Here is a 14,880-nt window from a genome sequence, read left to right as displayed (position 1 = left end):
GACATCTACTTTGATACAGATTATTATTTTATCTGAGCGTAGGAAACCACCCGTTCCAATGTAACCCTATATAGCGACTGTATGGGAGACAGCGGAGGACGAGGGAACATGAGGTTTTTGCTGTGGACCTTACAATCTCGTCTGCTGTTTAGATCCCTCAGAAATCCCTCTCCTGATCTTTTTTTTTAGTTCTGTAATGAAATGTCTTGACCTTTATATTGCAGCCATTAAACGAACATGCGGAATACAGCCCCGGCACATTAATCATAGTAAAATTATGGAAATAAGCCCCTTCTACTAGAAAGAAAAATGTTGAAAAATGACAACAAACATCAATTAAAAGACGCGCGCGAAGGAGGAGGAGGAGGAGGAGGAGCGCTGCACTGTCACTGAGCAACATACATTTAAAGGAGAACATAACGGCTTTATTCCAGTAAGGAGCGATCACTGACTGCCGTGACATACCTGAAACCTGCAGCTCCCCTGCTTTAGTGTCCCTATGACAACACTTCCTGTCCTGTAACCTTTCAGTTCAGCCTTGTCATAGGGACATTGAGTGGATCTAAGTCATCATCCACGTAGATCTACGGATACAAGTTATACTGAATAGCGAGCATATGATCATTGATGTGAATGGTTGAAAATACATTTGTCTGATGACAGGTGCCGAGGTTGTCGACTTTCCACTCTGCTTCCTGCCGCTCAAACAGATTTACTCATTTCTTCCGGCATCTTTCCTGAGTTACCTTTTCCCCTCTGAATTCTTAATTATAATACCATCTGGTGCATTTGGGGCAACTGTAATTTTTTATACCACTGAGGTAGAATCTATCTATCTATCTATCTATCTATCTATCTATCTATCTATCTATCTATCTATCTATCTCCTATCTATCTATCTATCTATCTATCTATCTATCTATCTATCTATCTATCTATCTATCTATCTATCTATCTATCTATCTATCTATCTCATATCTATCTCTATCTATCTATCTATCTATCTCATATCTATCTCTATCTATCTATCTATCTATCTATCTATCTATCTATCTATCTATCTATCTATCTATCTATCATCTATCTATCTATCTCATATCTATCTCTATCTATCTATCTATCTATCTATCTATCTATCTATCTATCTATCTATCTATCTATCTATCTATCTATCTATCTATCTATCTCATATCTATCTATCTATCTATCTATCTATCTATCTATCTATCTATCTATCTATCTATCTATCTCATATCTATCTATCTATCTATCTATCTATCTATCTATCTATCTATCTATCTATCTATCTATCTATCTATCTCATATCTATCTATCTATCTATCTATCTATCTATCTATCTATCTATCTATCTATCTATCTATCTATCTATCTATCTATCTATCTATCTATCTTCTAGTATTGCTGTAGTATTTCCACAATTATCAGGACATGTCATCACACTTGCTGTACTTGAATGTGGCAGAGGGTCCCTTGGACCCCGGGGCTCATGTGTGTCTGCCACCTCTGCACCCTGTATTGTCACATCACTCTATACCAAATGTAGCAGTTTTTCTTGAATGGGGGGGGGGGGGGGCTCCACAGACCCCAGAAGTGGTAGGAGAACGCTCCTGACAGTTCTCATTTGTCTTCTTTGAGCATGAATATGAATGGTGTCTGTAATTTGGAATGAACACAGCTGGGACTTAAACGCCACGCACATTTTCAAGCTAATACATAAATTATTCTATCAGATGAAATTTAGAGAGAACCAAAGAAAAAAGTTATGATCTGACAGTAGTGGGAGTCGGTGAGGCGCTGGCTGTCAGGATGTTATAATTGAGTCATAGTATTACAGGAATGGAGTGAGGATAATTCCTATGTGGCCGCTGACGTTCCCCCTAAAATCCCAAAATTTTCAACTTAATTTTCGGTTTAATTCTATTCAACTGTTTCGGGGGGAAAAGCTGCTTCAAAGCCAATATGCCGTCCATGACATCTCCCATAGGGATCATCATTTGTCAGATTGACGATTCGGAAGTCTCGGATGGCTGACGTGATTGCAGTCTGCATTCAGAGGATACACCTAAACTGGTGAATGGGATTTCCCAGATTTACCCTATTACTCACATCACTCCCATTCACTTTATCATATGATGTATTTCCATCTCCATTTGCTACACAATGTCTCCCCCAAGTCCCCCCCTCAGTAGTCAGATAGCACCTAATTTACAATCCATCTATTCTTAATTTCTTGGTCAATCCTCCAATACATCCAGTTGACTGTGGGAAGGAACTCAAACAAGTCTGTGTAGCATTTAGAGGTATTCTACTATACAGCAAATAGAACTTCCTGTGACCACTTCAGTACACATAGCTACATGTACCCAATAAGTGGTCACCTAGGAAGCTGAGTGGCTGTTGCTAGGCAACATAAAATAGCCAGAGTCTATAGAGTTATCCTTGAATTTGTCGTTTTGTAACTGTTTGAGAGCCACAGGTGGGAGACCGTTACCCTATAGAATATGTTGGGGGAGCTTCGATTGGAGAAATTATTGTTACACTATGTGTATTCAGACCAACAATGAAGAAGCTTTTGTCTACCCTGCGACAATGGTCGTCAATGGTGACCCTCAGTCTCCGCTTCTCTGAGTACAATGCTTATATGGAAGAATTTTTCTTTATTCTCGACTATAGTCAGGTAAGAAAAATCAAAGAGGAATCCTATACAGCGTGGAGGCGGCAGCATTGAGAGTTAAATCAATATCATGACAATGCCGCGTATCAATAAACTAAGAACAAATGACGTCCGCAAACCAGGATGCGTGGAGATGGGTGTTTTTAAGACCGGAGCTGATTGACGCTACAAATCTAGGTACGTAAACAGAACATTTAAAACAATGTTATTTTAGGGTTGTTGAAAGTCTATAATAGATGGAGGTCCTATGTTCAGGACCCTCATAAATTACTAAAGCAATGAGTCACAAAGAACATCTCACTGGAAGATCCAAAATATTATTGCATTACATGAACAGCCCATTGATTTTAATGGGCACTGTGTAATACTTCATCTCTCCTGCGGTGGTGCTGCAGGGGAAATAAACACTTACTGCCAGGTTCCACCACAGATCAAAACTAATCGATGGGATTTTCAGCAGCGGGACACTAATCGTTGGGAAACCAGGAGGGATTGACCACTTTTTCCCCCCAATTTGGCACTTTTCATATGTAACAACCATTTGATAATTCATCCAATTTTAGCCCCTTAATGCACCATGATGTAACTGTGCCATGACGTGCGGGGGCTGAAGTATGGAGCAGGCTCACGTGCTCAGCCCGCTCCATATGCTGCAAGTGTCAGCTGTGTATTACAACTGACACCTCGCTCCAACGGCCAGGAACAGCTGACAATCACTGATTCAACTAGTAAAAAATGTAAGAAAAAGTTGCATGAAATTTTCAACAGTGAAATAACAATAAAAGAATATTACAATTTTTTAATCTAGTCATGTAAAAAATAAACAAAATTATTATCACTGCGTCTGTAAAAGTTCGAACTATTACAATATAACATTATTTAACCCGCACGGTGAACGCCCTAAACAAAACAAACCAAACTACAACACCAGAATCACTTTTTGGTCACCTAGGCGCTAAAGTGATCAAAGAGTCGTCAAAAAAACGGTATAAATTAGGTATCAACGTAATCAGAATCATTTCTTGAGACGTAATTGGAGCCGTTTTCCATTGACTCCATGGAAAAACAGCTCCAATTACGTCCGTATTGGACGCAGCGAAAAACGCCTGCACATGCCATTACGTCTGAAATTACGGACCTGGTTTCTCCTGAAAACAGCTCCGTAATTTCAGCCGTAACGGAGGCTGCCGTGTGAACATACCCTTAAACGGGTTCTCAACTTTAGACAAGCCCTACTTGTTAGAAGTGTCCCTTGACAATAATCTGATCACAAAGTCCCCAGTGATCAGTTGTGATCTGTGATGAAACCTGTCAGTAAGTGTTCAGTTTCCCTGCAGCGCCACCACAGGAGAAATGAAGCATTACACAATGTCCATTCATATCAATGTGTTGTCGGTGTAATACAGGACAGGACAGGTCCTCCAGAGACGCTCTATGTAACCGCTCTCCACTCTGGTCAAGAAATGAGGATCCTGAACAGGGGACCCCTTCTATTAACTCTGAATTCCCCAATAGGGGGTATGAAAATGGGTTTTCAAAACTGGACAACCCCTGTAACATCATGAAATATTTTTTGGAGACCTCTATGAATTATACATATATGCTGATAAGTAAGATTATACCACTATTCAATGATGAGAGTCTGGTTGTCACCGTCTATAGGAGCAATACTGTGATCATTGTGATCGAATCCTTTGATTTTTTTTCTCTAAGCCACTCCCATTCATTTGCATATCCCAATAAACAAGGACGTAGGATTACCGGGCCCCAATTGGCAGTGGCACCAATGATTCCTCCGTGTTATTCGCTCTCAGATCTGGTTACGTGACGTCTGCACCTGAAGCTTAATTGAAAAATCCCCGGCAATGGAACGATGTGCGAGTATGTAAATAGAAGTTATTAAAATTGTACTGAAGAATAAATGTTGTATAAAAAAAGTAAAAGATTATTACGCTTTCTGCAAAGATCAAAGGAGAGGGAACAATGACAGGTTCAGAATATTGTTATTACTAGAGGAGCGGAGGCAAAAAGAGGGCGAGGGGGGGAGGGGAGCTTTAAACTGGAGAGAGAAGGAGGGAGAGAAATGCAACAACTGGAGGGGAGTTTATTAAAGGGGAATTACTACAAAAAACCTTCTAAATCAGTGACAGGCACTTCTTTGACGTGGGCGTCTTTTTTACGCGCCGTCTTTTGACAGCGGTGCGTAAAAAAAATGACCGTCGGCACAGAACAGCGTAAGACCCATTCAAATGAATGGGCAGATATTTGCTGCCGCTTTGGAGCCGTATTTTCGACCGTAATTCGGGGCTAAAACGCCCGAATTACGTCCGTAAATAGGGTGTGTGAACCCAGCCTAAGAGTTACATAGTGGATGGAGTAGGCTTCTTCAGTTGAACAGAGTATTTCAGGGGGACAGTGACTTATTCAGTTAGAGGACTCCGTGGCTGGTTCCTCGTCCTTTTCTAACATTGTAATGCATGTGGAGAGGGGAATCAGATAGGACGCCCTCCCGTCAGGTCCCATAACAACCATTAGTGCTGCTACTATGGAAGAATCGTTTCAAGTTGATTTCTCCATCATATCTATAGCGACTTTCATAAGTTCCGCTGGTCACCCTTGGAAACAGACAGCAGATAAGCCCCACCCCTCTGTCAGACATGTGACCTACCAGCTGAGCTCTGCTTAAAAGAACGCTCCAGGCAAAACTGATTCACTGTATGTAAGAATTAGACGTTTCCATCTTCTATACATGTGTTCACCATTAAAGATTCTCAAATTATAAAAGGCGTCCAATTCAGAAATGATCCTGTGACTCATCGAAGCAAAATGTGGATTCTCTGTGGAGGAGATGTGAGATGAGCGTAAACCCTGGCGGGACGTACATATGTTTATTACCACCGAGATAGAAGTATAAGCAGCAACAGACAATAAAGATGTGTCACCAGACAGCGATAAACAGTGACATATAGAGACTCCGACACATCCAGAGGAGATGGCGCTTTATGTGAGCGCGGGAGGACGAAGAAAATGAAGGTGAGACGAGCGCTATAGATACATAGCGAGATAGCGGAATAGCTGTATATTAAATGACAGCTGATGTCCCGCGATAAGGAGCAGAGTCACGGGGAGAGGGATGTGATACAGAGGAACGGATCAAACCAATGGCCGCTGGATGTATAGAAATATATCTAATATTGTCTCACTGCTTCCATTATAGGCGCAGTCATAGATCATATATACTGTTACCGCCATCTGACTTATCCTATGGGGCTACGTAATTCACTACATTTTCGTTTTTCTTATAATTCCGGTTAGTGAGATGCCAGATTAGCAGATTTTACGAACTACTGAAAGTTTATAATGTCCTAATGTTTCTTGTATTAGGCTGAGTTCACACGGGGCGGATATGCTGTGTAATAGCACGCAGTGTATCCGCCCTGTGCACCGCAGGGAATTCTGGGCGAAAAACCGCACAAAACTGTGGTGCAGTTCTTCGCCCGGAATGTCAGCTGTAGACATTTCATCGCAGGAGACCGCTACAGCCTGTGATTCGCTGCAGCGGTGGTCACATGGGATGAAGTGCCATCCCAGGAGGCCGGCCTTCTGACGTCATCCAGGACGGCCTCCTGGGATGATGTTTCATCCCATGTGACCACCGCTACAGGCTGTAATTGGCTGCAGCGGTCACATGGCATGAAAAATTATTCCAGGAGGTTGGCCTGGAGGAAGAAACAGACTCCTGGGTAAGTATAAGATTTTTTTTTTTCTGAGTTGGGTTTTTGCTGCGAACCCTCGGCAAGAAATGCAACAACTGCTATTTGTTGCGGGTTTTACCGCCCCATTGAATTCAATGGGGAAAACCCGCAACAAATCAGCAGCGTTTACGCAAATACAATTGACACGCTGCGGAATAAAATTCCGCACCGCAGATCAATTTCTGAGCGTTTTTTCTGCTCCGTATTTACGCAGCGTGTGGGTGAGATTTATTTTATCTCATCCACTTTGCTGCTACTGTATTTGCTACGGATTAACTGCAACTAATGCCGTTGCAGAAAATTTGCCATATTTACGCAACGTGTGAACTGACCCTTATAGTGTTTAATGCAACTTTGCAAAGTTTTACATTTTGATATACAGCTACTGTGTATGCTCTATGCTGTATACAGGGCAGCTGTATCTTGCGCTGAAACCCGAATCCGTCAGGTCAGCGGGACTGACGGGTTCAGTGTCAGCGGGTCCTGTGTGTCTCTGGAAGTTCATAACTTAGATGTGATCGATAACAGGTGGCTACTGCGTGTCAGAGAGAAGCAGGACCCGCTGTCACCGAAGTCGTCAGTCTCACTGACCTGACGGATTCGCTTTTAGCGCATGATACATCTTCCATGAATCCAGGATTATTATTTTTTTTAATAATAAACAATTACAAAGTTGAATTAACCACTATAATACAAAAGTCTTCGAAGGTTTACATAGCCCTTAAAAGAACACTCTGGACAAAACTGTTGGTGCCAAATGTAGGGACTAAGGGGGCGGAGCATGACACAGGGATTCGAGGAACGTCAAAGAAAAATTCCCTGTGTCATGCTCCGCCCACTCAGGCCATACACTACTAATAACATAATGTATCAGTTTTGCCTGGTGTTCCTTTAAAAATTCCAAAATCTGACATTATTATTGTTTCAAATCCCAGAATTGTAATTACAAGGAAATTACAAATGTACCGAGATGTAGAGCTTTGGTGGTGAAGTAGTACTGTATGGAAGGGGTTAACAGCGTCCGGATCGTCCTGCGTATAACCTGCTTAAGGAAGTCCTAATACATTATGACCGCGGTTTCCTGGCACAGAGTTTGTTATCTTGATATAAATCTCGACCACAGCAATTGAGCTTCATTTCGAGCAGAAACAAGTACATAGTCCGACCCGTAACCGCTGTTGTGCAGAAATTACAGTGATCAAAAATAAGTACGCACAATGCTTTATTCCCCGATCCTAAACGCGAGGCTGTGGCCGCCGCTTCCAACATACAAAATATTCAGCTAAAAACATGACAATTAAGTGAAGCAGAAATAAACTTTTAATAATAATTGTGAAAACATAAGATCGACTTAAAGGGGTTCTCCGCTTTGGATAATCCATACTTGTTAGAAGGATCTCTTGAGAATAAGTTGATCATAAAGTGTCCCCCTGCTGAGACCCCCAGTGATCAGCTGTGATCTGTGAGGAGACCTGGCAGTAGGTGTTCAATTTCCCTGCAGTGCCACCGCAGGGGAAATTAAGCATTACACAGTGTCCATTCATATCAATGTGTTGTCTGTGTAATACAGGACGGGTCCTCCAGAGAGAGAGACGCTCTATGTAACCGCTCTCCACTCTGCACAAGAGATTAGGACCCTGAACAGAGGACCCCGCCTTTTATTGACTCAGAATAGGATGTATGAAAATGGGTTATCAGACAACCTGTTTAAAGGAGACCTGCCAAAAGGAACTACAGTCTACATGAAAATAGCAATATAAATGCTTGATGATTAATGTACTGAGCCTACAGTTGTGCTACTGTTAGTTCCTCATGACAACCCTTCCTGATCTGTATTGCGTCAGTTTAGTGTTGTTTTAGGGACATATTGTGAATTTAAAAAGGACCTGCCACATCCCCTGACCTGTCCGTTTTAGTAAATAATTGTATTACCCTGTGAAATTACAATTCTGGAGCATCTTTTCTTAGAACTCTACGTTGTGCCGTTCCTCTGTTATTCCTCCTTTAAATTTATGAATAAATTGACAACTGGGCGTTAGCAGTTGGGGGTGTGTCCCTACACTGACTGACAATGTCCAATCAGTGATGACAGAGTGAGACTTTAGGGACACGCCCCTTTGACAAGAGGAATGGTAACACCCAGTTGTCAATTTATTCCTAAACTTCTAGAAGGAATAACAGAGGGACAGCACAACGCAGAGTTCTTAGAAAATATGTTCCAGAATTATTATTACATGGGGAATACAATTATTTACTATTATAGACATGTCAGGAGAGGTGACAGATCCCCTTTAAATGACTATTAACATCAATGTCTACACATACACAAGCATAACTGACATTAGTTTGGATAACAGGGGACCAGCAGAACAGGAAGTGTTGTCATGAGGACTTGTCACATATGTCTGAGCACAAATTCTAAAATTTGTAGCAGAATTTTGAGGAGGGTCCCTGAAATGATGGACCCTACTGCCACAAAAGTGGGGAAAGGTGTGAAACAAGGGGACAAGGCAGAAATAACAGTTTACTAATTGTAACAAATCCTCAGCTATGTGAGAATTACAAGGTCAGGTTTCCACCCTCTGAAAGTAAAAATTTAGCAAATCTACCAGTGTACCAGGATTGCGGCATCTGTAAAGTGAGAGGGGTTGCCCTTTACTATTCGAGGAGCCTCCAAGTTGAGGGGCAGTTAATGATCACTGTAAATTATAACGGAGGAGACAGACGTTGTGTGCAAATACCCAAGGGATGGAGTGAAAACCCTAATAATCATGACCGTTACATTATCTGGACTCACTTGATGCTGATAGTGGCCGTGATGGAGCGGGTCCCATTCCAGTTTTTGCTTGGTCCCTTTGGTTACGGTTATGATCCTGAATGTTTCCATTCACTTACAGCAAGCATAGATTTTGAACATGGTGATATATTGAAATACAAAGTATATTAGAAGGTTACAGAACTTTTCACTATACAACAATCATTGTACTGATTTTGTCCCCACTACTTTGCCTTTGTGGATTGAAGAAGAAGATCGATCAGTTTAAATTAAAGAATATTTTTGCATCTTTGATGCGTTCCTTTGTCTTTCCGTTCTCTGCTCTGACCAAAGGGCTAATCTCCCTTGATAAAGCTGGAAAAGACACAATTACTTCAATGTACTGGAGTTGTCTTGTTTCTAATCAGACCAGCGCTCCCTTCATGGCGACACTTTCCAAGCAAATTAGCCCTTAATAGTGGCGAGAATCTGCATAAAAGATCAAAAGACAGAGCGATATTCTGCCTCTCTCCAGGGAGAACACGACTTCTCTCCAGGACACAAACTTGTTATTAGGCTTGTACCTTATTAACACAAAAATACAATGTACACTGTGCGATCATGCTGCCTGACAGACACAGAGCCAAATGTACCTAACAAACACTATATATATATATATATATATATATATATATATATATATATAGTGCCTGAGTGCATTGTGAGTGGTTTGTACTATTTATTTTTAAACCTGAGTTACATCCTGTATTATACTCCAGAGCTGCACTCACTATTCTGCTGGTGGAGTCACTGTGTACATACATTACATTACTTATCCTGTACTGATCCTGAGTTACATCCTGTATTATACTCCAGAGCTGCACTCACTATTCTGCTGGTGGAGTCACTGTGTACATACATTACATTACTTATCCTGTACTGATCCTGAGTTACATCCTGTATTATACTCCAGAGCTGCACTCACTATTCTGCTGGTGGAGTCACTGTGTACATACATTACATTACTTATCCTGTACTGATCCTGAGTTACATCCTGTATTATGCTCCAGAGCTGCACTCACTATTCTGCTGGTGGAGTCACTGTGTGCATACATTACATTACTTATCCTGTACTGATCCTGAGTTACATCCTGTATTATACTCCAGAGCTGCACTCACTATTCTGCTGGTGGAGTCACTGTGTGCATACATTACATTACTTATCCTGTACTGATCCTGAGTTACATCCTGTATTATACTTCAGAGCTGCACTCACTATTCTTGTGCTTGATTTTGGAAACAGTCAACAAGCTTGTGTTCAGACACACCCCTAACAGCTTAGCTGAGCTCCTATAATTCCAGGTGCAGTCAGTTTTTCCATAGATGACTTTACAGTGCCTGGTATAAATCACCCAAGTAAGATATAAGCAAACATGAAACAGGCAGGGAAAGTTAGAAGACAGGGGTGTCGCTATAGGGGGTGCAGAGGTAGCAGTTGCACCCGGGCCCTGTATCCTGAGGGGGCCTAAAAGCCCCTCAGCCGCATAAGAAGACACCAGTATTATAAATGATGGTAGGTAGGGGCCCCGTTATAGATTTTGCATTGGGGCCCAGGAGCTTCAGGTCACACCTCAAGTCTGTAGAAATAAGGGCCTGTTCACATCAGCGTTGGGCTTCCGTTTTTAACGGATCCGTTAAACTTCAACGGAAACCCTCTTAAAAACGGAAGCCCTACTTTAAGTGAATTGTCAAAAATTAACAGGATAAAAAAAAATTCTAATATTTATGAACAGCTTGAGCAAAAAACAAACAAAAAAATTCTAGATACCTTGGGCAAATATAGGGAGAAACACTGCTTATTTTTAGGCGTGCAAAACGGACACGCTCGTGTGAATCAGGCCTAAGTCAAACTTTTCTGAAAGTTTCCTACAGGTAGAAGAATAATCTAGAAGACCGGGGCTTATACATTATACCTTGATCAGGAAATTATACAACAAAGAGATTCAGCCAACAACCGGGGGGAGAAAAAAAAAAGGAGCGCTCCGCCAATCCTGGCTTCAGAAAGCGACTTTTCAAGTCTATTTTATCTTCCGCGAGCAGACTGAAAGCGTTAAAAAAAGAAGCAAAGACATCCATAATTAATCCAAGCGGCAGCTGGAAGAGGGAGCGGCAGAAATATCACCATCCAGCGCCGCAGACCTTCTTTTGAGCTTCCCTTTCATTCCTCAGGCGCCGGGAGCTGTTTGAAGTTTTTGGGAAGTCTTTGAAAGCTCTTTGTACCTGCCCGTTCTAATCATCCTGCGGGCCTGTTGTAGGAAATAAGATAACAGCCGTGAAGTATTTGTATGCAGATTAGCGCCAAACAAACAAAGACAGGCGGCACAAGCAGGCCAGCGACTACCGAGCCCGAAAACGAAGAAGACAGAGGAATTAATTAGCACTTTTTCTGGTAGAATAGAACGCGGTGAACAACAATAAGAAAGTCAGGAACTCCTTAAACCTTCAAAGAAATTAAAGATGTTCATACGACACTTATTTTGATATAGGATTCTATTTGCAAATCTGAAAGTTATGGGAGTCGTGAGGTTAGCGCTCGTAAAGAGGGCTGCGTTCTTCCAGCGCCACACCTGTCCACATGTTGCGTGTGGTATTGCAGCTCAGCCCAATTCACTTAAATGGAGCTGACCTGCAATACCAGACACTACCTATGGACAGGTGTGGTGCTGTTTTTAGACTCGTGCACTCTTGGTTATAAGGGCTCTGTTGGTGTCCAAGGCAGTGGTTTCAGAATGCGCCTCAGTCCCTGAAATTCGGCTTTGTAGTTGTCAGATGGACAATCGTTCTTTTAGTTGTCCCCTTTCCGTACCTGTCCCTAGTGTTCTTATTTATACAGAACAACGCTTTAAAAAAACAAACAAAAAAAAAAGTTAATTGAGCCCCCTCCTCTTAATAGCGCCATAGGCAACTGCCTTCTCTGCCTATCACTCTCAGTTCATGGTGAGCCCTTCCTGACAAAGCCCCTACAGCCCTGAGGATGACACTGGTTGGCTGGAAGTTTACTATGGAGCAGTAGATCTGTCCTCATAAACATAATCAGGTCACTGGTCCCTGCAAAATCAGCACACTCCTCTCCTGAAATACTCTGTGCTATCGGGGACCCTTCATTTTTTCACTACAACAACTGATATTTTTTCTTGACATTACTCCTGTCATGTGCAACATTGTTTATTATAATTATTATTTATTATAATTATTAAGATTATTATTATTATTATTATTAATTATTATTTATAATTATTGGACAATGCATTTTTTATTTCCTGAAATACTCTGTATTTCTTTTGATAGACCCTGCTCCTTCCTTAATCTTAGCTGAAAGCAGGTGACCACCTACTTATCTCTATTCCCCTCCTTACATCATGACACTGCCAATGTCACATCATCACATGAGCTCACTCCTAAAATACTCTGTGATGCTCAAGGCCATATATCCCCCATTATCTAATTTTCATTCTTTGTCTTCTAACTCGTCCCTATTGTCCTCCTCACACCATGTAAAACAGCTCTGTCCCTGTTCTCATAATCAGGTCACTGGTCCTTGCAAGATCAACACACTCCTCTCCTGCTGATGTGATATAATTGATCTGATTGGCTACCAAGTTTAAAAGCCCCGAAAAACGGCTGAATATCAGGGGCTGTTTTCCCTTGAAAACAGCTCCGTATTTTATAGCCGTTTTTCGATTGCTTATTTTCAGCAGTTCTTTCGGGCCGTAAATGCCCTGAAAAACGGCTGAAAATACCGAAGTTGAACGCCTACAAACATCTGCCTATTGATTTTAATGGGAAAACTGCGTTTCGTTCAAATGGGGAGTTTTTTTACGCGGCCGTTTGAAAAAACGGCGCTTAAAAAAAGGCCCTGTAAATTCCTCCTGTAAAAACTGACCCTGGAGGTTTTCATGTTTGATGTGGTTTTTGACGTGGTTTTTGACGTGGTTTTTGACGTGGTTTTTGAGGCGGTTTTCCAGGCGGTTTTTCAGGCTGTTTTTGCCGAGGTTTTCACACGCATGAGGCTGGGTTCACACAACCATGTTACGTCCATAATGTACGGAACGTATTTCGGCCGGAAGACCCGGACCGAAGACAGTGCAGGGAGCCGGGCTCCTAGCATCATAGTGATGTACGACACTAGGAGTCCCTGCCTCTGCGTGGAACTACTGTCCCGTACTGTAATCATGATTACAGTACGGGACAGTTGTCCTGCAGCGAGGCAGGGACTCCTAGCGTCGTACATAACTATGATGCTAGGAGCCCGGCTCCCTGCACTGTGTTCGGTCCGGGTCTTCCGGCTGAAATACGTTCCGTACATTACGGACGTAACATGGTCGTGTGAACCCAGCCTGACAGCCTTCTGTCAACGGATCTGTCACCATTGAAATGAATGGTGATGCAAACGGAACTTACTTCACACTTGCCTTTCCGTTGAGGGGTTCCCCTGACTGAAAGCACCGACGGAACCCCTGAGCAGAAACCACGCTGATGTGAACAGGCCCACATTAAAAAAAACATTGTTTTCTGTTTGCATCATCATTGACTTCAATGCTGATGGATCCGTTGCTAATGGGATTCCCTACACTGCGGTATTGGTTCAGTCGAAACGACAGAACCCTTTGCACAACGGGGACAAACAGAAACAATTAGCAACGGATCTGTCACCACTTCACACTTGCCTTTCCGTTGAGGGGTTCCCCTGACTGAAAGCACCGACGGAACCCCTCAGCGGAAACCACGCTGATGTGAACAGGCCCACATTAAAAAAAAAAAAGTATACTTACTTCTTGAATCAATTTCCCAACATCAATGTCCATTCGGTGGTACACCTCTGCTGTCGTCATTTCTGTTCCTGAAATGTTAAAAAAAAATAAAAAAGAGATGACATACATGAACAACTGCATAACAAAATTAAAAAATTAAAAATAAAAAAATAGAAAAAAAAAATCTAAAAAAAAAATCTAAAAAAAAAATCAGAAAAAAAAATTAAAAAAAAAATTCGAAAAAAAAAAATGCACAGCTCCATACATGTATAGCATGTATGGAACATAGGAGCAAGTGCACTTACTTGTATTTGGATGCAGGACTTCGGTTTTCTGTATCCCTGAGTTCTGTCCACGATGTTTTTCAGCCTCCACGAGCAGACAGGAAATGACAGCCCCTTTCTGGGCTGGACTAGCAGCAGGAGACGACTCCTGCAAGAAACTCCTCCAAAACTCTCGGCAATATACTCGTCAGAAAACACCTCACTAGTTCGAGGTGTTTTTTGACGTGTCCCCATTGCTTTCAATGCGGTTTTGGACGCGGAAACCGCATCAAGAAGGGTCATGTCCCTTCTTTTTGCCGCGAGGCGTTTTTTTTACTCGCGGTAAAAAAACGCCTCCGTCTCCCATTGAAATCAATGGGAGTCATTTTGGGTCGTTTTTGGCGCGTTTTCCGACGCGTTTTCCGCGTCAAAAAACGTGTAAAAAAACTCCGTGTGAACAGGCCCTAAAAAGTAGTGCATGTCACTTCTTGAGCCGTTTTTCATTGTCTCAATAGAAAAAGGGTATGTTCACACGGCGGGGGTCCGTAACGGCTGAAATTACGGGGATGTTTCAGCCTGAAAACATCCCCGTAATTTCAGC

General features: G+C 42.0%; 1 long non-coding RNA gene across 1 annotated transcript; it reads right to left on the bottom strand.

Moving 5' to 3' along the window:
- Positions 1-10,122: 10,122 nt before the first annotated feature.
- LOC142657399 (uncharacterized) lies at positions 10,123-14,392 on the bottom strand. Its single transcript, XR_012849923.1, has 3 exons — positions 14,322-14,392; positions 14,038-14,105; positions 10,123-11,511 (listed from the first exon to the last, which is right to left on the bottom strand). It is a non-coding gene; the product is annotated as an uncharacterized LOC142657399 (long non-coding RNA).
- Between the last annotated feature and the right edge of the window lie 488 nt (positions 14,393-14,880).

This window comes from Rhinoderma darwinii, chromosome 7 (assembly GCF_050947455.1).
Source record: "Rhinoderma darwinii isolate aRhiDar2 chromosome 7, aRhiDar2.hap1, whole genome shotgun sequence".
Classification (NCBI taxonomy): domain Eukaryota; kingdom Metazoa; phylum Chordata; class Amphibia; order Anura; family Rhinodermatidae; genus Rhinoderma; species Rhinoderma darwinii.
This window is presented reverse-complemented; position numbering and strand designations above follow the sequence as displayed.